We start from the raw sequence: 27,216 nt of genomic DNA, 5'->3' as shown, positions 1-27,216 counted from the left end.
CCAACAAAAAACTCATAGGAGATCTGTTTTTTAAACACACATAGGCCAAATTCTGCAGGCCTAATTCAATGGCAAATTGCAATAAATATTTCACAGAAGCATAGGGAGAGAGATTACTTGTGCTACAACACTAATTATATTTTGCTCCTCATTGTACCGTAAGCACATTTTCAGTTAAAAAATTATTTATACTGTAAATTCTTGTGTTGTAATTTAGCGTTGTACAGTGCATAGTGTCTAGACTCCTGAATGTTACAGCAGTACCAATAATAATAACAAAAAATAAAGTTAAAGCAATACTTTCCTCCATATACATTTTCTTCTGAAATTTAAGCTTTACACATGTTCCAGAAGAAACAATGACATCAATTTAAAAACCAGTACAAGTTGTAAACTGATAGTCACGTAATCTACAAATACATTGTCATTAAAAATTCGTTATGGAAACGTATGAAAATGGATATAATACACTACTCACAACAAACTCATAGTTCTTACCAAGCACCAAATAATGGGAATTCAATCAAAATACATAAACCTTCTTGGACATCACAACCCCATCATAATAAGGGAGGGTTGAGAGTGTGCAGGCAAACAGCACCAACCTCATGACATGATGTAGGACAGGAAAAATAACTTAGTTCCCTGCAAAATCAGCACTTGTACTATTGGGTTCCTCCTTTCAATGTTGTTACCAGTTCGGAACTTTTAAGCCTTGCAAGACAATGCTACTTAGCATAACCCCACCAACGAAGCCTCCATCTTTTGTTCCTTAATGGAAACAGACTTTTCTCCTCGTTAGAAGTACACAGTTTTCTGAGGCAGCTGCACTATATTTTGTCTTAGAAAAAGATCTTTCACTATGTGTCTTTTGCACTTGGGAGCTGAAATTGAAGACAATGACAGCACAATTAATTTACCTCTATTTTGCAAGAACAATGAAACTATGGAAGGACGGGCTGTGAGAGAAATTCTATAACCTGCAGCCCCGTCATACAGCGTTGTCATTGCTAGTGACAGGCCTCAGACTTTGTATCAGATTTGCCGCTCCTTTGTTGGGCTTGCTCTGTCTGAATCTGAGCGTTGTTTTAGCTTGTTTAATTATAGCAGCATTTTTTTTTTTTTTTAACCGGGTGGCTAAGGTTAATTTCTTTTGCTTATCTTCGTATAGTGGAACATTAGTTTTACAAGCATAGGAGCAACAAATAGCTATTCTGTTTAGAATTAGGTATTTACAACCATACTATGATGATATAAGATAGCCTGGTACGATAGCAGAGCCCTTGAAAAGTGGAGATGTAGCCAGCTGTACAGTACGGGCATGGGATGATAAGAGATGGGGCAAAGACTGGCATGGGGGGAGAGAGTTTCCTTTTTGCCCTTAAGAACGTTCTGAACTTAAACCCAACAATCAAACAAACCAAAACCATCTGGCATACTGGGATCTGCAGTCAGTGGCTGAAGGTCATACTGCTAGAGTAAATGAATCTTAGTGATGTATATATGTTACTGAAGTCACTTTCAGACTTCACTACTGTCAGTGTTTTAGGGAACGGAAACTGCTTGCAATGAGAATTGGGTCTCTGTGCAAATATTTGATCTGTGAAGCTAGAGCCCCTATAGCAACTGTGAATTTTCATGAAGAGTCCATTCTTTTTAAATACAGTCATTACTTTTTCTGTGTTTTACTGAAAAATTCAGATAAGTTCAATTGTATCATACTGGGACTCAGGAAATTTGCATAAATGAATTCAGTAATTGCCTGTATTTTTAAATGTCAGAAAAAAGTTTTGGCCTAGTCTAACTCTTCCAAACAAGGCTTATGCAAAAATCAGAAATTAGCACAAACATTTCCGAGAGGGAGCTTGGATGTGGCCATGGTGTTTTGGGGAAGAAAAATGTTTAGCTGTATGGAGATGAGCTTTTTCATGTCAACTGGCCTTGAGGTTAGTGCAACCCATTTCATTCACTAACATCAGTGTGGCCCTTTGAAGGTTCTGAAATCTGTGAAAAAGACCAATTTTTATTGTGTTAAATACATCATAGACAGATACAAATTTAAAGTAGATCTGGTAAATTCCAAGAAAAACATTTCTAAACTTGGAATGGATGATCCTAATCCTTGCATGGAGAAGCAGAAGATGAATATAGCCCTAGAAATGCCACACGTTAAAATCTGTTTAGTAACCGTGTGTTTCCCCTCACCACTAGAGTATCGCTGCCTTTCTAGAGAATTATTTGTCTGACCTAGAAGCATCATAATACAATAAATATTAACAGTGATGATAATAAATAATTTCAATTATATTAGTTTGCATTTTTATAGTGATGTTCATCCTGAAGCTCACTAAAGCATTCAGATAGAAAATAAGATATATTGTGTTTTATGGACATCTATTCCATTGTATGAAGTTCATATACATTAACTTTCATGGCTAAAGTCAAAGTCTTTAATAAATGGAGATTTACCTTCTCTTATTCTCCAACATGTTTACAGAAACTAAATCAAGCATCTTCAAAACTTAATTACATGTATAAGTTGAAATAAAAAGAAATCTTTCAAGCAAAATTGTAACATATTTACCTACTCTGTGTGAAATAATGAGAAATACTATATAGAACACAAGAAACTATGTATTGTTATCTTATTTATCTCCCATGTCCTGTATCTTGTCTTCTTTCCTAAGCATGCCCTTCAGGGTCTGAAAGGGGATTTTTCTAAGGAAAAATGAAATAAAATTGGCAAAATCTACCTTCAGTATGCTTGTATTTACATTCAAGCATTTAAAACAAAGTTTAAAGACAGCTTTGTACCTCGTTTGTGGAAAAAGACTTTTCCTAAGTATCAGGAAAATTATAAATAATATTTTAGGTTTCTACATTGCATACCTGAGTATGCAGTACTCAATTTTAAGCTTGTGAATAGCCTGAGCATTTTAAGAATGTGTTAAGACTTGGCGGGACTTGAAACCTGAATGATACTTATATCAGTAAAATATCACGCAGCAATTGTATAATTAATAGAACCAGTGTTTAGATTCAATGTAGAAAACCCATTTAATTAATTATTTTCCAGGGAAAGGTATAAAATGTACAACCCTGACTTCTATTTTTATTTTTGTCATGAAGGAATCCATCAAAGGCAATTCTATGAATAGGCAACATCTGCTATTCCATCATTAGATGTTCACAAGATTTAGTCTTACAGAGCTGCATATTCTGGCTTTCCTTTGATTACTCAGTTACAGAAGAACTACCTTGATTATTGTTGGAATCAGAAGGTAGAAAGCACATATATTTCCTCTTTCTTAATAAAATCTGAAATAGTGAAGAACAATTTCTCATAGAGTATTACACTTAATAATATATAAAAACACAGCATTCACAAACAGAAGTGTTCTGTGACATAATTGCACCTTATTTTCCCCCAAATTAAGCAAAATAAAACAAAAAATAGGTGAATGTCCAGGCCTTCTTACTATGCCTTTTACGCTTGTGGTGGGTTGACCCTGGCTGGGGGCCAGGTGCCCACCAGAGCCGCTCTCTCACTCCCCTCCTTCACTAGACAGGGGAGAAAAGGTACAACAAAACGCTTGTGGGTCGAGATAAGGACAGGGAGAGATCACTCACTAATTATCGTCACGAGCAAAACAGACCGAACTTAGAGAGGGAATTCATCTAATTTATTACTAAGCAAAACAGAGTAGAGGAATGAGAAATAAAATCAACTCTTAAAACACCTCACCCCACCCCTCCCATCTTCCCGGGCTCAACTTCACTCCCGGCTTCAACCTCCGCCCCCCTCAGCGGCACAGGGGGACGGGGAGTGAGGGTTACGGTCAGTTCATCACACGTTATTTCTGCCGCTTCTTCATCCTCAGGGGGAGGACTCCTCTCATCGTTCCCCTGCTCCAGCATGGGTCTCTCCCACAGGCTGCAGACCTTCAGGAGCAAACTGCTCCAGTGTAGGTCCCCCACGGGGTCACAAGTCCTGCCAGCAAACCTGCCCTGGTGTGGGCTCCTCTCTCCACGGGTCCACTGGTCCGGCCAGGAACTTGCTCCAGCGTGGGCTTCCCACAGGGCCACAGCCTCCTTCAGGTGCCTCCACCTGCTCCGGTGTGGGGTCCTCCACGGGCTGCAGGTGGAATCTCTACACCCCCTCATCCTTCCTCCATGGGCTGCAGGGGGACAGCCTGCTTCACCATGGTCTTCACCACGGGCTGCAGGGGGATCTCTGCTCCGGCGCCTGGAGCACCTCCTGCCGCTCCTTCTGCACTGACCTTGGTGTCTGCAGAGTTTCTTACATCTTCTCACTCCTCTCTCCGGCTGCAAAAGCTTTTTTCAACTGTTTTGTTTTCCTTCTTAAATATGTTATCACAGAGGCGCTGATTGGCTTGGCCTTGGCCAGCGGCGGGCCCGTCTTAGAGCCGGCTGGCATTGGCTCTATCAGACACAGGGGAAGCTTCTAGCAGCTTCTCACTGAAGCCACCCCTGTAGCCCCCCGGCTACCAAAACCTTGCCACACAAACCCAACACAATGCTAAACTACTTTTACATAATTTTGCTCAATGTTTTAATGTTTCAAGCTTAAACACTGCTCTCGATATTAAACACTGCAGTATTAAACATCTATTTATTTAGTTCATAACCATTTATATTATCCACTAAAGACACATTTGTGCAGTCCTAAATTGTCGTGCTGTGATACATTGTATCTATACATTCTTAAGACAATTTATCATACTCCACTGCAGGCATGAAGGCCAAAGAGACATTGTCACGTATATTCAATATGAACATATTCTAATACACAAAAGTTCCATACAGCATATGTAGCACCTAAAGCTACCCTGCAGACAACTGCGTGTCAACATTTGTATTTGCAAAGTACAATTAAAAATTTTGTAAATATTTTTTCAATCATTAATTCAGTATTTGCATAAAAGGACAGTTACATGTGTTTTGCTGGCTGCAGTTAATGAGATATTCCATATGCAACTGAGGAATCAGAGATTATTAGTTGATACTGTAATATTTCACATTAAGAATGGATGAGCTGAACTTGCTGTGGATAGTGTGACTTCATTGGTTGTTTTGTGGATTTTTTTTTTTTTGTATGTGCATTGAAAGAGATTCAAGTGCATAAACGTATTGTTATTTTCTGTCATTATATGACCTTACACATACTGTTGTGTAAAGACTCATACTAAACAGAAATGTTTTTCTGACAACTCTGCACCTCTGAATAGGCTTAGAGGTATCCCTTGTTGTTTATGAACACCATATATTTTTTTCTTGTGTTGTAAACTCCAGTTTAATAGTGGGTCTTTTTCTTTGTTCTGTCTTTCTCTTTAAGTCTTTGACTAGAATTTTCGAGAGACTAATAACATAAAATTGATGACTTGGTAGCACTAGCCTGTGTTTATCCAAGAAGTCTAGATTGCTGGGTACGTTACATAGACCATAAACCATCTGACAGGGCTCTGTAAACATGTTTAATGGGGGATTTTCTGATAAAGGGACTGGAAAGGAACAACGCTTTTAGGCCACTCCTAAGAGCTTACACAAGAAATGCTGTGAGTCAAATAGAAACCCCTATCAGCCAGGTTATCACAAGAAACTCCAGTTTAATTATCACTACATCTATTTGCTTACGTGCTTATGTCAGATACTGATGTTAAACTACAGCTCTCATTCTTCAGTAAGAGGTTTGACCTATGCTACCTCTAAGAAAGCAGGGGATGCGCAAGAAGTTGGGAGAGGACACAGACAGGACGGCTGACCTAAACTGACCAAAGGGATATTCCACACCATATGATGTCATGCTTAGTTTATAAGGGGGAAGAGGAAGGAGAGGAGGGGTGTTCGGAGTGATGGCATTTGTCTTCCAAGTAACTGTTACACATGATGGAGCCCTGCTTTCCTGGGGATGGCTGAACACCTGCCTGCCCATGGGAAGAGGTGAATGAATTCCTTGGTTTGATTTGTTTGTGTGCATGACTTTTGCTTTATCTATTAAACTGTCTTTATCTCAACCCACAAGTTTTCTCACTTTTACTCTTCTGATTCTCTCCCCCATCCCACTGAGGGGGGAATGAGCAAGCGGCTGCGTGGGGCTCAGTTGCCAGCTGGGGTTAAACCATGATACTTCCCCATGAAAGCTGGTTCATAATCTTGAACTGCAACCAGAATGACCAGGTTGCAAATTACTGTTCTTATGATTTAGTGCTCCTAAATTTAATATCCATCCTGAAATTTTGGGTTTAGCTACTAAAAGACACTCTATTGCTTGCATATGTGGGGAACTCAGGGCAGTACAAGATAGGGTATGCTTTTAAAGTACAACAGCTATTTGTTGCTAACTCCATGTTTCAGTTAGTTTTGATCATTGTTTTAGCAGAAAAAGCTGTCCCATGTGAATAGATATTGTACCTCCAATTCTTCCTGTATCTGAATCTGTGTTGTTTCCATACAGAAAAATTCTTTAAAAAAAATAAAAAATAATCACACAAGCTGAAACATAAACAGTGTAGGAAAGAAGTTAGTTTAAGATGACAGGGGTTAGAAGCGCAGTCTGTGAAGTACAATTCTCCTGCTTCTTGCTTGGTGCTTAATTTCTACAGTTGCCATAAACAGGTCTACGTTACAAAACTTGCTACTGGATTTTTCAGAACTCAAAGCCTGAGGCTTGCCATGCAGGTTTGTTTCTAGATTGGGGGATGGGGGGAGAGTGTGTGTGTATTTTCTTTTCTTTCTTTTTTATTTTGTTGATATGTATTCTAAAATATATAGAATGGGTAAAAATTTAGAAGCGTTCAGAATGTTAGTGCAGTGCAATGTGCATGTTTATATAACTCTCATGAAAAAACACAGAGAAAAAGATAGCTTTGAACCTGGGCTCTCCTAAACAATTTTTCTTTAAGGGAGATAAAATAATGAAAAATACTTGTTTAAACTGCTGGCCAAACTCTTATTGTTTTTACCACTCCTGGCGAAGACCCTGGGGAGCAGCAGCGGAATCTGTGCTATTGATTGGCTGGTTAAATAGAGGCCTATTAGATTCAGACAGGCTAGATTGATTATACAGCAGCAGAAGGAGCTCAGGCTCAGAGCTGAGTGAACGTCAGGGTGAGAGAGAGGGAGAGCAGGCGAGAGAAAGCACGCAATAGAGGGAGACTGAACACACTATAGCATCAGTATGTGACTGCCGGTGCCTGATAACACTGATATCGAGCTCCTTCAGTGGACAACTTGCTGAGCTACCTTTTTTCATTTGCGAGAGGATGCCAGCTCTAAGCCAGTGCAACTGATAACAGACTGGACGTTGGAATAGTTCGTTTGACTTATAATTACATCTCTTATGTTCTGCATCTCTGAAGAAAGGCTCATTACGGAAGACAAAAATTCATCCTGTCCCCTTAGCTTACATAGTACTGATGATATACAGAGTTTGATCTTCCAGGTAAGGAAATTATCCTTTGCTTTTCTGAGCAGCTAAAAAAGGGAATTATTCTTTTTTGTATCTTGCATGTTAAATACAAGCTTTGGCATCTGTTTATGGAATGCATTTATTGCACTTAAATTTCTTTCACTCGCAGATGACATGTATCAAATATTATGTACACCCAAAGACAATTAAGAACAGGTTTGTGCATTGCATTTATCATGCTTAACCCTTCAAGTAAATAGGAATGAAGCAGCCAGAAAAGATGATTTCTAACTACTTGTGTGATGTTTTAATGTAACTTGTCCCACACATGCTAAGCAGTCTGGAGTAATAAGAGCACACAAGCTCTCTCATCCTATTAATTCATTATTGTACATGTTGTGAAGGCAGGTAGGTATTTACCTGGAGGATTTCTCAGTGCTTGTCAGTAGTTTGAAACAGTATCCGTCTTTTGACTGCAAGCTTACCTCTGCTGCGCAAACATGATCTGCCTTAAATAATATGGCATTAGACTGCCATCTTTTTATAGATACAGTAGTTATTGCTAACATTCTGCCTGCAAAGCGAAGATCAAGGCTTATGACCTGAAATACGAAACCTAGGATGTTCTGTTACGCTGTGCTGCATGTCTGAAGCAGCCATCCCATGGACTGAGGGCTTGTTTTGCTGTGACATTGACGCCACTGTCTCCTAACTGCCTAGCTCTGCATAAACTTTCTACATATTTCCTTTGGCTGTGTTGGAAATGGTTTTGCTGTAGCGGTGATAGGTTGCTGTGATTCTGAAGGTGATAGGCTAAAACCGAAATAACCCAGCTTTTGGTTATGTAGCAAGTCAGGAAAGTGAGTGACTTGGGTTTCACAGGCCACGGGAGCGTAACGCTAAGCAGACAGCGCTGTCACTTCATTAGTAACATATTCCTTCCAACTCTGATAATCTGCACCACCTTCCTCATCAGTTTGTGCACTCTGCTTCTTGCTCCAAAATGAAAGGAATTTTTCAAATACCAGCTATTGTGATTACTCGCTCTGAGTGAAGTAGAGGCATCAGTCTAAGCCAAGAGTTTAAGTAGATTTTCACCCAACCAAGTACAACTTTCCAATGCTTTGTCCAGTTAAGAAACTGCCTATAGCAGGCTGCTCGTGCTAGACTATACACCTAATTGTAATCCGTTTTATCCAATGACAAAATCACAAATACAGAAAAGCACATTCCTCTCTTTCTCTACTCAGATATTTGTTATATATTTATATAAAGCACCATACTCAAATACTTAATGATGTCTCAAAATCCCAAATGTGAAGTGAAATTCCCACAGTTACCAAAATGATTATTTATAATTTGTAAAAGACATTATAAATGTTGGGGTCCTTAGGCATATATAGATTTTTTCTAAAACTGACAATAATTTGAAGGGGTGCCTAAGTGACCATGTGAACAAAATATGCAAGGCTTAAGAGACAGATTCATCTTCTATAATGTATTATATGAAGAATCACTGGTAAAACAAGAAGTAAACTGATGAGCCAAACCCAAAAGCTTACTTAAACTGTAGCATCTGTGGTGTTTTATTTCTTTATATTTTCTCTATGAATAATGTCTGTGTTGCTTTTTATATACATAATTGATCCATGTCAGTAATTTCAATGTTTCCTTCCTTCCAGGTAGCAAGAAAATCACTTGGGGGCACATTTTGCCACCTTAGCTTTCATTGAGTGGTATTTTACTCTATGAAATGTTGCTAGAGGTGGGAACTGCATACATTGACTATGGAGTCAGTGTCAGAATCTGACCATAAATAATGGAGAGAAAGCCTTTACATTTTAATTAACTGACTGAAAATTTTAACAGTAAGACAAACACCTGGGTATCAAGAGTTAGATCTACTAAATATAGGCAGAATTTTATAAGGAGCAAAAATAATTGGATGTCTAATTCACTTTGGCTCCTTACAAAACTTAAGGCCTGTCTCAAAATATTTCATGGGCAGTTTGACTTGCAAAAATAATCCTTTACATATGCTCAAAAGCTTCTTACAGATCTTATTAATCTCTCTCTTTTCTTTCTGAAAAGCCTTTTTACTATACCTGTGCTCTTTAAATATACCTTATAATTTTGTGATTGGAAATAAAATCATGCTAATTCTGTGATTTCAAAGACAGTGATATGATTCTTTCCAGATTAGCATTTGTTAGTATTCAGGTTACACTGTAACCATGAAACTCCAAATAATGTTAAAAAGCATTTATTTTTGCAAAGGGAATATTCCATTTGAGCATTATTTTTTTAAAAAAACACATAAAATCAGAAGCCCAAACAATTAGTTAAGTTTATACTCATGAAATATGTTATTCATTTCCACATTAAAGATTTACAGTGTAAAGCATCTTCTTTTATCAAATTCAGGAAAAATAGATGAAAAAACTCAAATCAAAAAGATTTTAAGAGGTTACATATAACAAATGGTGCCTTTTATTTTGCGTCTGTAATACTGTTAATCTGGACCTTTTGTAACACTTTAAATTGATTCAGTTGTATCATCTTTTTCTCAAGCAGACTAATCTGGCCTTTTTGAACCTGATTTTGCATTGCTTTCCAGCTTGAATTCACAGAAAGTCAAATTTATTTTTATTTTCCTAGATAACTTGAAGCCATTAGGGGGCTCTTTCCTCCTATGATATCACACAGCAAGCTGCATTAAACAGATATAGCTGGTTACTAGTCTCGTTACCAAAAAAAAGTCCTGCTTGAAAGAATTTATTCTGGGTTTAGACTATTTTACTAATACGGAGCAACTACAATCTTTTTTTGGTTTGGTTTAGTTTTGGTTTGGTTTGTTTTTCAATGCAAATAATTAAAAGAAGATAGTTCTTCCACTGCCAGTTGGTTATGTTTTGAAGTTATCTTGTGCCTCATAAAGGAGAAGAAACAACATTCAGCAAGATCACAGTACTTTGAAGTAATTTTGGGGGTTACTAAGTCAAGTTAACAGTCTGATCAGACTGAATATGAAGCACCACTAATGTCTAAAAAGGTTAAATTTACTTATTCCAGTAACTGTGACCAACAGTACAGCTAGCATTGAAAAGAAAAAAAAAAGTTATCCTGTTGAGTACTGTTTTATTGTCCTGCTAGGATATAGAACAGACATACTCTTCACTTACACAGCTTTCTTTCAGAGAAAAGGCAGAGTGTGCCACCAGGATTTTTGGATGACTTAATTGCACAAAGTGAGACAGAAAGGTAGTTTCAATTCTGCAAACATCTACTCGTGAGTAGCTGCACTGAAGTTACTGTGGACCAAATTCTAACATCCTTTGTTCTGCCTATTACACCTGTAGTAGTTCCTGTAAATTCATTGCACCACTGCACGTGAAATTAGTTGTGAAGTTTGTACTATTCCTTGTGGAAGTTAGAAATAACTACTGAATAGCCAAATGCAGATTAAGAAAAAAGTAATAGATTTGTTGTAAAGCACAGCAAGGTGTTTGCAAGCACTGCGGCAGCATGCTGAGGTGAGGCCAGGAGAAACACAAGTGCCAAAAGACATGCAAAATAGTTGTCCACCTGTTCTGGTTTTGAAGAATTTTCTTATTCCTTCCAACCTTGAAAGAAAAAAAATTCCACTTTGATACATGACTTTACCCACCTTGAACAACTTGCTACTTTACATTATCTAGCTTGGAGAGATTCCAACACTACCAGCTCCATTCGAGAAAAAAAGAAAATAAAAAAAGAACTGACATCCATTGTGGTGCTCTACATTCATGACATAGGAGAATAATCTGGCCAAGTTGGATTTTTTAATTCTTTTTTTAAAGCTAAAAAATTATGTCCTTTCTTGGTTATACTACAGATCTGAATAGTCTCTCAATTTATGCACGTTTATAGCAACTATCTTATGACATGCAAGTAAGAGCTTTGTTCTGTTAAGCAGCGGTTAGAAATTCTAACCAGCATCTGAAGACATCGTGTTTACTGCTGCATAGACAGGGAAACAGCCTTAGTTTGAGGCTCATGCAATATAATCAAAATTATCATAACCTGAAAAAACTCAAGTATTGTTTCTGAGATACATAACTAACAGTTCAGACTCATGGCAGCACATGATCTTCAGTAACTACTTTATTAGCACATAGGAAATATTGCATCATAGAAATTAGCTTACCATCAGTGGAAGAGGGCTTTTTCTTTGCTAAAAGGTGGCTAAAGTTGTGACTCGCTTGCATTTCAAGTAATTAACTGTGTACATGAACAGTCACCAAAGCTGAGCTGGTATACTTATTAGTTATCCTGACTTTATTTAAGGCCCAAATCCTTGAAATCAATGACATTTCATTAAAAAAAAAAATAAAATAAAATAAATTCATACAAGATTCTTGCCATAAAGTTCCTGCAGAGTTTCACTCCAGAAGTAACTCTAATTTACTGGTTGGTTAATTTATCCCTTATATACACACAGTAAGCAAAGCACTTTGAAATACTTTTGAATGAAAATTGTTGTATAAATGTAAAGTATTATTATGGCAAACAGAAGTCACTCAAACTTCAGCTAATGAAACCTGCAAAAGTCTGGGATGCTCTATTAAGCATGAATAAATCATTTATCTCTGATGAATGTTTAAAGATTGATAAAAAACAATTCTTCAGACATGTACTCAAATAAGAAACACTTAAGATTTTTTTTCCTGTTTCATATTTTTCCATAATATATACAGGGAATCATTCATGTGTCTAGATTTTAGAAGTAGAGAAGTTTATAAAAGCAATTAATGTATGTATTGTCAAGACATTTTAAAGACAAATAGTAACAGCACAAAATAAAATACACCTCATAATGTAATAAAAAGCAAGAGCTCTTGCTCTTAATTGCTTTGCTGCAAAAAAAATTAACATTAACTTAGCAAATGGTGGTATTTCCCAACTCCTGTTTATGTTGGATCTAGCCGTGCAGCTTGCGTTGAAAGAACAGCCTGCAGCTTCCTCATATTTGCATACAATCCTTGCGTTAAACCTAAATATATACATATGCATATATCTCTAATTCTACCTATATTTAGACTTATCCTTTACTGTCCGTATTCCACACAGATGTACACACACCCGTTATAGTGAATTTGCAATTGTTAACAATACAGTCATGTAGAACCCAACCATGTTCTCTGTGTTCCATAGCAGAAAAGGGTTTATCATTTATGATATGAAGTCACTTCAGGATACAAGTCATGAGAAAGGTGCTACCAAAAAATGCAGATCATCAGATGGCAGGATACTAACAACAAAATGTTATTTTCCCTGATATTGAAAGTAGTTGGTTAACATCATCTGGTTCAATATTGTGAGATAGTAGAAAGACTTTGCTGTGCAGCATGCAACAAAATACCATTGAAGCACGCAGTACAGTTGGGAGAAAAGTTCTTAAAATTTTTGGGTTTACTTGAATTTCAAAATATTAAGAACTGAGCCAAAAGTGCTGTTGCTTTGCAAAATACTGACTATTTTAGGCTCTGGAACAAGGCATGGACAAATCTTTCTCTGAACAGCAATTATTAACACTGGTCCGTGGAGTATTAAGTAAGTGAACAAAGTCCTTCAGAGCAGCTGACAGTGAGAAGTATCTTGTCCTTCTCTGGCAGATTTGTAACACTGAGAATTAATGTGCTTACAGCAGTAACAAAGCTATAGCAACATTTTAATTATTTATACATCTTGCTCATTTTTCCCCCCAGAACTCTTTGTAACTGATTTAGGAGATGGGACTCTGAATTTTTTTTCTTCTCTCCAGTTATCAGATATTAAACAGCAAAAAAACCACTCATCCAAAAGCCCCACAAATTCACTTTTGGGCAAGATGTCAAAGGTGAACACAATTAACTGTCAAAAAGTATTGTAATACAATTTTTCCTTGAACATAGTGAAACAACAGGTTTGTTCTTAATACTGTGCATTAATCAGTAATGACAGCTCTTTGTGGATTAGAATATTTAACAATTAGAGTATGAATGTTTTGTACCCTATTGAAATTATGTATGCCAGAAAGCAAAAAAGAAATACATTATCTTACTTTTAATTGTTCTATAAATCTGTTTTTCATAGGAGTACACAGAGTTCACTGAGTTCTAAAAACTCCTGAAAATAGATGGCAGTACTTTGCTCTTCCTTGCTTCCAAAGACTCATCAATAGTTCTAAGTTCTATGCAATGCAGCTGTACTGATATGTGTATAGGGACAGTTCTGAAACCAAAATTGTACCTTTTAACTGGAAATATAAGAACAAACTCATTGGCTTGTACACAAACACAGAAAAACATGTAACTTAAGTGAAAGTGAATGGACATTACTGGTTCATTTGTGGTTTTTTGGGGGGATTTGGTTTGGTTTTTTTTTTTTTTTTACGTCATCTGACAATTCCTGCATCTGGTGCATTTTCTTGAGTTAGATTAAAGAATATAAATGTATCCTTCATATTTTTATCATTTAACTTATAACAGGCTATACCTTCTCAAAATAGTATGGGAAACCAGCATTTGAAATTATCTTCTTAAACGAAATCACAAGTAAATGTTTTACAGGGAAACCTACTTTCAAGATCCCAGCCCTATTTTGAGACACAGAAAATTTGAAGCAGCTTCACGTAATCTTGGATGATGTTCAAGGCACCCAGTCTTGGGTGTTTGCCCATTAACACTATGTACTGTTGTACACCAAGCACTTTCTTGATGATTTTCAAACAACATCTTGTAGTGAAGTATAGAAGTTAATTAGCAAAATTGCAGCAATGTGATCAGTATGTACTCTTTATTACCTTATGCCAATAAAATATGTAGCAGTGGCCAGAATTATAGTTGTTATGAAACTGCTTATCACTAGCAAAGCTGGAGCAAAGCATGAAATCTCTAGTGTCAATTAAAAAAGGAAAATTGTTCCTGGATTGCATGGCCAGAAACCTCTCCAGGTAGATATGTCATGCAGACATTACTTTGAAGGTCAGAGAAAACACTCTGGGGATAGACATGTTCCTTTTGCATTGCATATCCATGTATTGTTTGACATATCTAAGACCTTGGACAACTGCTTACCAGTTATCTGACCTGACTAATTCCAGATACGTGGGACCAGGAAAATTACATCAGTGAAACGGTGCAGGGATACAATTAATAGATCTTGTCACAAGCTATTTTCATACTGTTGAAGAAATTTGTTCAAAGTTGTACCTTATTCTAAGATGGCATGGTAATGTGACTTCACTTTTCTGGGGAGCAACTATTATCCCCTCCAGGGCCCCAACATAAGGGGCAACCTCCTCCCCACTCTAGCTCATCTTTTCAATGACTTGCCCAAGTGCAGCAAATGCAACATGTCTGGGACATATCAAACTTGATAAGTTAAATAATTAGATCAAATGGTACTAGGGAGAGAGAAAATAGAATGTACAAATCCTATCTAACTATATTATATATCAATCTAAAAAAACCCAACAGCCCCCCACCCTCACAGTTATTAAATCCTTAGTCTGATGGTTATATAATTCTCTTAGGCATGTAAATTTCTACCAATTTATTGTGTTCCTAATAATATATATATGCATATATATATATGAATATATGAAACCCATTAACATCTTCACCTGTTTTCACAACTAAGTGTTCCTGTCAAAACTTTGGAGAAGCCCCACTGCAAGAACTGCTGTCAGTTTGTGTGGTTGATACACACCGGTATGTGTGAGAAGCGGATGTCAGGAATTACAGGATGTGAGGATTAACTCACCCACAACAGTTTAAACATGTTCCACTGAGGAGAGATATCTTTCATTACTTCATATAAACCTTGGCATGAGAGTCTGCATATAGACAGTTACCAAGAAATAAATGACATACTGTAATTCTCCATTCTGGTTTACCTTCATGTATTTTCTTTGACTCTGTCATGGTTTAAAATTTTCAAGAGGAATCACTGAATGCTTCAGCATGAACATTTTTCAGACAGTAATTCGAAATCCAATCTTACTGGCTATGCAAATCTGAGCAATACCGCTACAGTGTTTTCTATTTCTCTAAATATTTATCATCTTTACTTTCACAAGATATCTGGAGAATTTTTAGATCTACGCTAAAATCCAGGGAGAAATGCTGTACAATATGTGAAAGGATTACAAGTAACAAATATGTATGCATACGAAAGGAAAATTCAAGAGCAAAAAATCACACTGAAGAAGTAAAAATGAGTTTGTCATCGATTACCTGACTCAGCCCCAGTTATTTCAGCCTGCACGGTATATGGAACTCTTATGGGTCAATGTCCCTTCATTTCTACTGCATGACATGGCTTCACGTACATATTAAGAAACCAGTCATTGATCTTACACAATGTTGCATGACTAGAACTTTTGCTGAAAAGCAACTGGCATTTTCTTGGATGGTATACTGCAAAATCAGCTTGAAGTGTTCTCTGCTGAATATACCTATTTTAAAATAAAAATTTCATTGAAGTCTTCTGTACCCAGAAACAGAAAGCTGCTAATGTCCTGATATAACTTTAGTTGTTTTTTTTTTCTTTTTATTTGGTGTCTCAAAGACTGTATCACATTCCTCAGTTTCTTTTCTCTTTCTCTTTGTAGAAGGATTTCTGTCTCGTGTGTGTGTGTGTGTGTGTGTGTGTGTGTGTGTGGCGGGGGTAAGGGGAGCAGAGTGGGTAGGGCAGGAAACAAATACTATACTTTATTAAGAAAAGAACTTAAAGTCAGCCATTCCAGTCTATAGCAATATGGAATTTCTTATTTTGGGGAATAAGAATTGTTGAAGGCTTTGGAGGATTTGTTTTGGGGGTTTTGTGGGGCTTATTTTTTTGTCTGGGTTGGGTTTGGTCTTTGTTTTGGGGTTTATTTGGGATTTGGTTTTTTTGGAGATAAGTCTCTAGCCACTAAAGTGATAGGTACTCTTTACATCAATTAGATAAATATTTCACGCGGGCAGAAAATGCTGTGATCTCTTTCTCTTCCCAATTCTTCTGCCTTTAGTAAGAGAGTGTCATGGTTTAACCCCAGCTGGTAACTGAGCACCACGCAGCTGCTCACTCACCCCTCCCCACCAAGGGGATGGGGAGGAGAATGGAAAAAAACCTCATGGGTTGAGATAAAGACAGTTTAACAGGATAACTAAGGAAGATAATAATAATAACAATAACAACAATAACAACAATAATACAAGTGATGCACAAATGCAATTGCTCACCACATGCAGAAAGAAAAAAAACCAAAACAAACCAAACCCAAACCTGATGCCCAGTCTGTTTCTGAGCAGCGATCCCACCTCCCGACTAGCTTCCCCAGTTACATCCGGAGCATGATGTTCTATGGCAGGGACTATTCCTGTGGCCAGCCTGGGCCAGCTGTCCTGGCTGTGCTCTCCCAGCTTCTGCTGCACCTGGCAGGGCGGGGGAAGCTGAAAAGTCCTGGACTTAGTGTAGGCACTGCAACTACCCAGCAACAACTAAAACCATCAGCGTGTTATCAATATTACTCTCATCCTAAATCCAAAACACAGCACTATACCAGATACTAGAAAGAAAATTAACTCTATCTCAGCCAAAACCAGGACAGCCAGACACATAGGATTGTTTATCTTCACCAGGACTAAAGAAATATAACACCACCTTTCTATCCATGTTATATTTTCTGACAAATCTCCATGTTATTCTTTTGCACTAATGGACATTTCTGCCCTTTTTCTTCCCTTCTCAGGAAGAGGATAGTCCTATTATGGTAGGTTAAGGTGTTATGCTTTTGTTGAATGACTGTAAACCTGATTCTTGTAGATATAATTCATAAAATTCAGAAAGTCCAGGAACACTGTTGAAAATATTCAACAGCAGCTTAAAACTTTCAAGATTTAAAACAATCTTTAATGTATATATATCATCAGGGATTGCCAGATTTATTTCACACAAGTAAATATGGATTAAATCAATGAAGAAAACACTCAAAATCTAAACTTGATACATTGGAACTGCATAAAGATAAAAACGTTCCTCTTTCACCATGCAGAATTTCCTTCTCAAGTTAGTGACTTAAATTAAAAATTACTGAGAGTAAAACCACAAGACTCCTTTCCTTACTTTTAATTTGTTTTGAATATTGGTGATTTTGCCAATTACAGAATGAATGATGCAAGGATAGTACTAGAGTTACCTAGAAAATATTCCCATTAATGTACTGTGAGAATAAAAAATATTTAACAGAATTCAACTCAGTTTTCCAGGCGCCTTAATTTAAACACTGCACTGAAAGCATTCATATGAGGCAACAAGCAAATCTATTTCTACTCTTCAGATGTTGAAATGATGACACAAAGATATTTAATGTGACTTTTGCCTCTACCGTTGCCTCTACAACACAAAGTGCTCCTGTCCCATAGTTTGTTTCACCAAACTGCGTCTAGACTTAGTGTCTCATAATGAATTATATTGGATGATTTATATTGAGTTATAAGTAGGTGAACAACTTATTTTATTATGTATTATCTAGACTGAGAATTGTATTTGACATGCCAGAATGTAACCTTCATGAGGATTACAGCTACAATTTGTTTATATGTAAACACATACAAACAAGTGCATATAGATACCTAAAGCTATACAACCCATGTCCATATAACCACAATTCAGAAGGTTGTATTTGAAAACTGAAAAGTCCCAATGATCCAGGTTTTTCAAAAATAAAATCTACCCACCAGAGAAACTGAAACGGAAACAAACTGTGCATCGTGATAAAACAGCATGCTTTTTCAGGAGTAATATTTTGCTGTGAATGGCCCCCTTACCTGCATTTAGCATGTGTTGATTGCTCGGTTCACTGAAGCGCAGGATGCTGAGCAGAGCCATGGGTCAATAAAGTAATTTATAATGATTAACCTTCTGGGTAGCCTATGGGATAAACCAGTCTTCTAGCTGAGGAAATCTGTTCTGCTGTTGATAAATAATTGCTAAACAAGCAGAAAATCTACAAACTTCTGTAACTAACTTTTACTCCTTACAGAGAAGTGAGAGGGCATATTCAAAACTGATACATTGCACTTGAATACAGTGTAAAAACAACAAGTTTCTATTTTTAACCTACGTGGCTCTGATAGATATATTCATCAATAAGATGATTGTTTTCACAATAATAGAAGTTGCTGTCAGTATGACTTCAAGTCAGGGAAAACAACTTCCTTTAAATGTGGCAAAAGTGATGTGCAAACTATACAAAGAGTAAAATACCAACATAACATTTCACATGTTTCCACTGAGCATAACTCAACACACCTTGCAGACATGCGAAGGGCCGGGCTCTCCGGGAATACTCCAACAAATCCTCTTCTGACGGGCTGGAAATTAACAGCTCCTTTTCAGACCCCATCAAGGCTTCCTCTGCGGGACAAGTAACACCCTGCTGAGGGCAGGGCGGGGCCGGGCAGGGCAGGGCGGGGCATCTGCGGAACCTTCTGGAGCAGGCGGGGCCGTTGGCGGGGGAAGGCCGTTGGCGGGGGAAGGTGCTCCTTGCGCCACCCACAGAACTGTCTGAGGGCAGGGAGTGTGCCTGAGCAGGGGGCGGGGCGTTGGCAGGTGGTCTCGTGTCAGCAACAAGGCTGTGGCAGCAGTTGCCAGAGTCGGTTGGGGAGAGAACGAAGAGTTGATGAGCTGCACTGCGAGGGGCTGGGATGAGTCCTGTGGGTTGTCTGGTTTTCCTTCTATGCCTTCTTCTCAGGCTGTTTGAATTAGCAGGTGTGCGGAGCCCTTTCTTAGAGGTCTGTGCTGTTGCAGTCTGGCTTTGTGCTTGTGTTATTTGCTCTAGTGCCGGGGGCAGCGAGGGAGCTTAGCTTTCTGTTGCGTATGCTGTAGTAGAGCATTGGCGGTGCTGGCTGAGACTGGTGAGGGGGCCTCCAGGCTTGGAGGGGCCAGGAGCGAGGCCTTTGCACATGTGAGGTGTTAAATCTCAGGGAAACTCACCTGGGACACTGCAGCCAAAACCTGTTTCCCAGAAGGTAGTGATGATGGGTGAGATGCAAGTTGTTAAGATTGAATTTCTGATAGACAAGAAGTGGTGTAGGAGAAAGGAAGGGGGATGGGGAGGATGTAGGGGCCAACCCCATAGGTGGTGGGAGGCAAAGTTGAAGTGAAAAGCTGAAGTGCTGGAGGACCAGACTTTTAATGTAAGAGTTGTAACTGACAGTACTATTTCTAGAATAGGGCAACATTGTTGATCCTTAACGCTAGGGCTGTATTATGTCATGGGCACTCCTGAGTGAAGGTAAGATAAGGAAGTAAAAAGGTATTCAGCTCTAAAGACTAAGATTGTGCAGGACTGTGTTTAGTTTCACTTTCCTCTTTTTACCATAATTTTAAATCTTGTTGAACCACACTGAACTACACTGCTGGTAAACCATTCTAAATGGAGCAAGGGTGAAGGTGTTTCAAACTTTGGGTGCTTTAGCTCTGTTCAGCATGCAAATTCAAATGAAACAACATCAAGAGAGCCTCAAAGAGATGTGCAGCTGATGCATATTTCAAGGATTTATGTGCTGGGAATTAATTCTGCTAGGCTGCTGGCAGATGGAGGGACACTCTGGCCTTTGCCTTGCTTAATCTTGCCATCCCATTGAGAGTGGCCAGAGGAGCCCTTGAACAAGCTGTCATTATTGATTGCCGCCAGACCTGTTGCAGGCGATTCCCATGGCACTCCCTTAGCTATCTGTGACCTCCTTGTTGCAGAAGTCTTTGGTTTTCCAAAATTGTTTCTTTATTCATGCTGTCAGTCTGTTGCAAAAAAGTAGAAAAATGATGGGCAGTTCATGAAATGACAATGACTCCATGTCATAGGTTCCCTTTCAGAGATTAATTTTGCCCCATCTCTCAACCACAATCTGTCATACTGGTCTCAAAATAGATTACACCTAAATTGGAGATAGGTGTTTCCTGCAATTCCCAAGTTGACTGGGAAAGATGGTTCTGAATTAATGGATTCATAACTGATCCCATTTGGACTTCTGTTGTGAAAATAATGTTTGCAAAAACATGGAAGTGAAAAAAACCTTATTTCTGTCCTTCCTCCCTAGGTGTAGTGCCTAAATCTCAAATTTAGTTGATTAATTAACTTTAAGAGTTTATTAAAATATGTTTGCCTAATATTACTGAGTAACATTGGCTTAACTCTAGCACTTTTTCATATGTGATAACTGGAACAAAGAAGCCTACATTGGATCTTAGCTTTCAATCTTCTACCTTCTTTATCAAATGTTAAACTGGGGAGGAGGGGATTAAAAAAAAAAATTGCTAGGGATAGTTCTCAGTGTAATTTAGGATTATGATTATTATTCCAGTGGGAAAATAAAATTTTGTGGTCCTGTCAAAGAGCAGTATCCTTCTACCTGAAGATTTATGGACTATTGAAGAAGCCACTTCAAGTATACCCAAAATGCATTACTGTTCTCCTTGCTCTCTGTCTTGATTGAGTCACCCACAATTGTGTGTAAGACTTAGAAACAGTTAACATCTAAAATTTTTCTTCTGACTCACTGAAGTTCTCTATGAATTTTAGAAAGGCTTTAGAAGGTGATCTTCTGTGAAAAATGAATAAATCTGGGGTTTTTTTTGATAGGACTATAATAGAAGAGGTGAGTGATTTCTGGAGGTCTTTTGGTGTATTTTGAAACTACTTTGGAGATTGGAAGGTGAAAAAGAAACTGTATTTCTTGCAACCTTGGTGACAGTAAAATGCACAATCTCTTCACTCTGCTACTGTTGAGGAGTTTAGTTTGTAGGTTTGTGAGAGATTTTTTTCTTCACATACACATTAAGATGGATAATTTTCTAGGACTGTTCTTTCAGATGGATTCAATTAGTAGAAAGGAGCATGATTTAGATAAAAACAAAGAAGATAAATTCCTTGCTTTGTTCTAAGGACAAAAGAAAAAAAAAAGAAAGACATTTTAGAGCTTTTGTCAACTCTTACCTTGGGTCAAATTAAAAATCTGCTGTCTGAAGACTCTTCTTCAGTTCAATTTCTTGTAGCAAAGAGTCCACAACTTAAAAATAATTTGTCACTGTTAGGTATTTATTTGACAAGTGGGACCAGGAATTTTACCACATTCTGGTGTTCTTTGCAGGTTGCTGAAATAGGCATATGAGTCTGGTATTTTTTCACTAATAGGTGCTACTGTATAAAGCCATTCACTGAATTCAAATTGTGCAGAGTCTAAGAGATTTCTGGGAGACAACTGATAAAGGACCTTATTCTTAAGAGCATTTCCATTTCCTGCTGGATTTTAATACAATAGCCAAGCTCTCAAATTATAATTTCCAAAACTACGCTGTGAATTATTACCAAATACAGATGAAATACCCAGAACTCTGTGCCATGTGTTCTTTCAAAATTACCAGTGGGACATGGTCAGTGTAGGAGCTGTTACTTAACCGTATCACTTCATATTTTATAGATCTGCCTGGTGTTTTAATTTTTTCTGGTCTGAAGTGTTACTCATATTTTTGACTTGTAATACAGTGCTTTCTTTCCTTTCCCAGCTAAGTTGTGGTGTATTTTGCTAACACTGCACCCCAGATGTTATTATCCTGCCAGGGATTCAAGAGGCAGTGAACAAGAGAATATCCTGAATTGCATTCATAGGAAAAGTCCTTGGTGAAGATGAAAAAAGCTTTTCTTTGCAAATCAGTAGGAAAGATGAACAGGCATAAAGAAGAACAATGGTTATTTAGAAAAAAAATCCCTCAACAAATCTGGTTCTCTGGTTTTTATGTGTTCTTAAAAGAAAACTTTGTGGCTATGTTTGTGGAATATTCTGTTCTATTGCAAAACCATTAGACAACAGCTTACAATTTCCTACAGCTAATGGAGTTATTCTGATTTAATATAAGCTCAAAGTTGGTGCAGACCTTGTATTTAAATTGTAATCTAATCCATATTGGAGTATGACATAATCCATGAACTATGCTGTATGAATTAGGGAATCTTGAGCAGCTGCTGATTTTTAATTAAAATTGGTATGGTAAGATTTTAACATTTGCCAGTTTACATTGTGAACTTTCCCATTATCAGAGAGGACTGTAAATTTGAAAAATTAACTTTGATTCTTAGGCAAAATTGCACTGTCATGTTAACAGTACCAGCATTAGTGATGTGTACAACCATGTTACTCATTAGGCACAAATCTTATCCGAGTTGTGTGTAGAATACAAATATCGATACTGAAACTATAACACTAATTACTATTAATTATCATTAGCTACTTCCTAAAGGGGGAGACGGATTATTCATCATGTGACAATTTGTGATGGATTGACCTTGGCTGGATGCCAGGTGCCCACCAAGCCGCTCTATCACTCCCCTCCTCATCTGGACAGGGAGTGGAGAAAAATAAGATGGAAAAAAAAACAACTTGTGGGTCAAGATAAAGGCAGTTTAATAAAGAAAATGCAAAGGCCATGCATGGAAGTAAAGGGGAAAAAAACCCAAACAAAATAGATATTGTTTACTTCCCACCAGCAGGTAATGTCTGGCCACTTCCTGGGAAGCAGGGCTTTAGTATACGTAGCATTTGCTCCAGAAAACAAATGTCATTAATAACAAATGTCCCCTCTTCATCCTCCTTTCTCTTAGCTTTTATTGCTGAGCAGACACCACATGGTATGGAACATCCCTTTGGTCTGTTGGGGTCAGCTGTCCTGGCCGTGTCCCCTCCCAAGCTCTTGCCCACCCCCAGCCTACTGGTGAGGGGGATGTTGGAGAGACAGCCCTGGTGCTGTGCCAGCCCTGCTCAGCAGGAGCCAAAACACCGGTGTGTTACCAACACCTTGCTGGCTGCCCAGACACAGCACAGCGCTGGGGGGGGCTGCAGTGGGGAAAACTAACTCCATCTCAGCCAGGCCCAATACACAATTTTACATAAAGATTTAATAGTTTTCAAGGTTTATAGTACAGTTTAAGTAAATAATGGGGGTTTTTGTTGTTTTGGTTTTTTGGGTTTTGGTTTTTGTTTATTTTTCCCCCATGTAAAATAGGGTGAATTAAGTCCTCTGCTTTTGTTTTGTTTTGTTCTGTTTGTTTGGGGTTTTTTGTTACGCAAGAGGATCAGTCCAGGTAATCATGTTGATCTCTTCTGTTAGCCTCTTAACTTACTAATTTTTCAAAGAAAACACAGTTACTCTCATGTCTTCATAGACAGATCCTTTAATTTTTTTTAATGTTTTTTACATCATAATGGTTTTGTCTCAGCTCTATGTCACTCAGGATTTTTTTTAAAACACCATTGGATCAGATAAAAATTCTCACAGCTATTTTTATAGTGTTCTGCTAATTGTCTCAATGTTTTTCTGCCTGAAGAAAGGAAGAAGAAGATATATTATCAACAAGTGAATTATACCTTCCAAAATCAGGAAGCTTGGGTGGGTTTTCTAGATTGATAAGTAGCTCTGGGTATTTGTCAAATGTTGATGCTTTTTTTAATCATGTCTGTTTTCCTGGGTGAGGAAAATAAACATAAGTATCTACACTGTACATTGAACACTCCAAAATTTTTTGAGGACAAAGAAGTGAGGATCAGTGCTCTAGCTTTTAAGTTTAGTAAAGCCTTAATGTGCGAGCCTTTGCATATCTCTCTAGACATGAAGAGTTACTTCCTCTCATCCTACAGTTACTAAGACAGGGTCATCCTGTCCTGTGGTACCACAAGCCTAGCAGGGTTAATGAATGACCACTGAATACTTCTGAACATTCTTCAGCAAAGTAATAATCAAAGTAAAGATACTGTGAAGGGCAGCTCTAGTAGTTTGTCGCAGAGCTCAAACGTAACATGTCCCTGTCTTCAATAAAATTCTCAGATGATCGCAGGAACAGATGAAAAGTAAACATGTTTGAAACATACTGCCCATCAGATTTGGGGAGAATATTCCTTCCTAATGATGAATCTGGTGACAAGTCTAATCAAAAATATGTATCAACTTATATAAAGTTTATGTCTAAATTTAGGCAACTGTTAAATTTTTCTGTTGCAGCAGTGTGCTCTTACATTGTCCTCATCTGGTCTCTAGCTACTGTGATCTTGAAAGTGTTGAGAAGAGGAGGAGGGGGAGCACTTAGAACTCAAATTATTAATGGATCATATGATGGGAACCCCATGTCTCTGTCCCTCCTTTGCGATTGTCAAGCAGGTTCCATGTTTGTTAGGATGATTTCAAGGAAACAGTGAGCATGTTCCATTTCAAATCCTTTTAGAAAGAGCATGCTGGTTAATCAAGATATTTTGACATTTTTGTTATTTAAGCCTCATCTTGCAAACCTAAACTTTTGTTTTCCAGAATGTCTGTGTTCCGTGAAATGTGCAGTTAGTGGAAAGTAGTTAGAAACCCTTGCAGAATTATTTTTCTTGCAGTCTGTGTGATGTTTTCATAGGATCATAGAATGGTTTGGGTTGGAAAGGACCTCAAAGATCATCTAGTTCCAGCTCCCCTGCCATGGGCAGGGACACCCTCCACTAGACCACGTTGCCCAAAGCCCCATTCAAACTGGCCTTCAACACTTCCAGGGAGGGGGCATCCACAGCTTCTCTGGGCAACCTGTTCCAGTGCCTCACCACCCTCATAGTGAAGAATTTTTTCCTAATATCAAATCTATATCTACCCTCCATCTTAAACCCATTACCCCTCATCCTATCACTCCATGCCCTTGTAAACAGTCCCTCACCAGCTTTCCTGTAGGCCCCCTTTCAGGTACCTGAAGGCTGCCGGAAGGTCTCCCTGGAGCCTTCTCTTCCCCAGGCTAATGATGTCAGAGATGATACCTTTAAGTTTTGTTTTAGGTTTGTTTCTCTTTTTTATTTTATCTTTTTTTAAACTGTGACCAAAATAAAGTGCAAAAGAGTTCTGTTAAGCTCATATTTGCCTGTTCCTCAATGGAACTGTTCACTTGGCATGAACTTAAATGTATATTCTTAAAAGCTATCAAATTTCCTCTTTCTGTGAAACTGCTTTGGAATTGCCGGAAACAGACATAACTGGGATCTCAAACTGCCTTCTTCAAATCTGCCTTTGATTTATTGTTTTGTCTTCTTTCTTTTTCTGTATATGTTTTATATAGTAATTAGTCTAAGGAATTCTGAATATTTTGTTTGGTTTTCTTTCCTTCATTATGAAACTTCCCTTCCTCCACCTGAGACTGAAACAGTAGCAAACTGGAGCACTAACCGTCAGTGATGGGGAAGAGATGCTAATTCTTTTTAAAAGAAAAAAAAAAAGTTGTAAGAACTAAAGGAATAACGAAGGAAGTAGAGGAAAAGGCCACCTGCTTTTATTCTAAGAAGTTAAAAAGAAATTAGCCATGGATGTAATAGGTTTACAAGAGTGTCATCTCTCTTTAGACCTTATGATGTAAACATTGCAAAATGCTAAATATGTTTGAGATGTCATAACTGATGCATGAGTCTTGATAGTGGTGTAAATCTGTGCTGATTTATATGATGGCTTAAATTCCATAGAAACTATAGATCTGTTTTGTCCTTTCAGCATATATACTTTTCATTTAGAAAGGTCTAAAAAAGAGGACTGCAGTCATCTTTGTCTTGCAGGGGTTTCAGCCAATTCATGAACAAAACGTATTTCCTAGGAGAAAAAAGGAAGTGTTGTCCAGAGCTAAAAGGCTACTAAACCACTTTTAAATCAGTAATAGTGATGAGTATCTGCTGCCAGAATTCAGGATATTCCATTTTTCTAAAAGGCAAATACTTTAGGACCTCCTTTGCACATCTAAATATTGGGGTTTTTTTTCTAGCTAAGTGTTAACAGAAACACTGATGCTTAACTTCATCCCTGAAGATTATTTTGAATCCTCCTTCAGCTGTTCTCTTAAGGGCACTGCTTATTAAGAAAACAATAGTCCTATGAAGTTGATCTAATAAAAAAGTATGCTGTAACTTCAGGAACATAAAGGCAGAAGTCACTGTCAAGGCAAAGGAAATTTTGGAGAATGAAATGCTTGTCATCTTCTGAGAGGAGGAAAAGTGGACTAACTGGGATTTCAATAGCAAGTTCTTCACTTAAAAACAATGTTACTGAATCCTAGGCCTGACCTAAAGTCCATTGTTTGTCTGGAAGACAGACACACTGGTGGAGTGAAGACATGCTTCTAGGCAAATGCAGTGTTCAAAAGTATTTTACTATCTTATGAAGTGTGTCTGGCTGGTTGTTTGATTGTTTAGCTCTGTGCATTGGTTGAAAAAAACCAAACAAAATAAAACAAAACAAAAAACACCAAAACCCCACAAAGAACCACAAAACCCAAACAAAACCAAACACACACAATAATACCCCATATCACAGCACATCTGAAGTTTGTGATTGTCCCCATTGGTTCAATGTAATTAATGGTCATCTTAATGCACTTAAAAAAAAATCTTCCTCCCTCCTCTTTTGTGTGTTCCACTGCATACTGCAGAAAATAAAATCTTTAAAGGGTAAAATGAAAATTCCTTTTTAAAATTGTATCAATGTATTAAATTTTCTAATTTTATTTTTTTTATTAATACAAAGACAAGTCTTCTTACTTTTTAGAATGATGCATAATGTTTTTGAAGTAAATTTGTGTTCTTGGCTTTGTTGAAGTTCCACGAATGAAGGTGATTGGCAGGGATGAGAAATCGCAAGTTTTTTTTGTTTTGGGGGGTTTTTGCCATGCAGCTTATTTCTTTTGTCATTCACGAAATGGGATAGCAAGAGTGCTGACAATT

General features: G+C 37.8%; 1 protein-coding gene across 1 annotated transcript in view; it reads left to right on the top strand.

Annotated features, from left to right (window-relative positions):
- The first annotated feature begins 7,384 nt into the window (after positions 1–7,384).
- Positions 7,385–27,216, top strand: part of CDH18 (cadherin 18) — a 581,148-nt gene continuing 561,316 nt past the window's right edge. The window contains exon 1 of the mRNA XM_054817515.1: positions 7,385–7,462. The gene's annotated coding sequence lies outside the window, so the exon portion shown is untranslated. The remainder of the gene's footprint in view (positions 7,463–27,216) is intronic.

The sequence above is a fragment of the Grus americana genome, chromosome 2, assembly GCF_028858705.1.
Source record: "Grus americana isolate bGruAme1 chromosome 2, bGruAme1.mat, whole genome shotgun sequence".
Classification (NCBI taxonomy): Eukaryota; Metazoa; Chordata; class Aves; order Gruiformes; family Gruidae; genus Grus; species Grus americana.
Note: the sequence above shows the minus strand (reverse complement) of the source record. Positions and strands in the feature narration are given on the sequence as shown.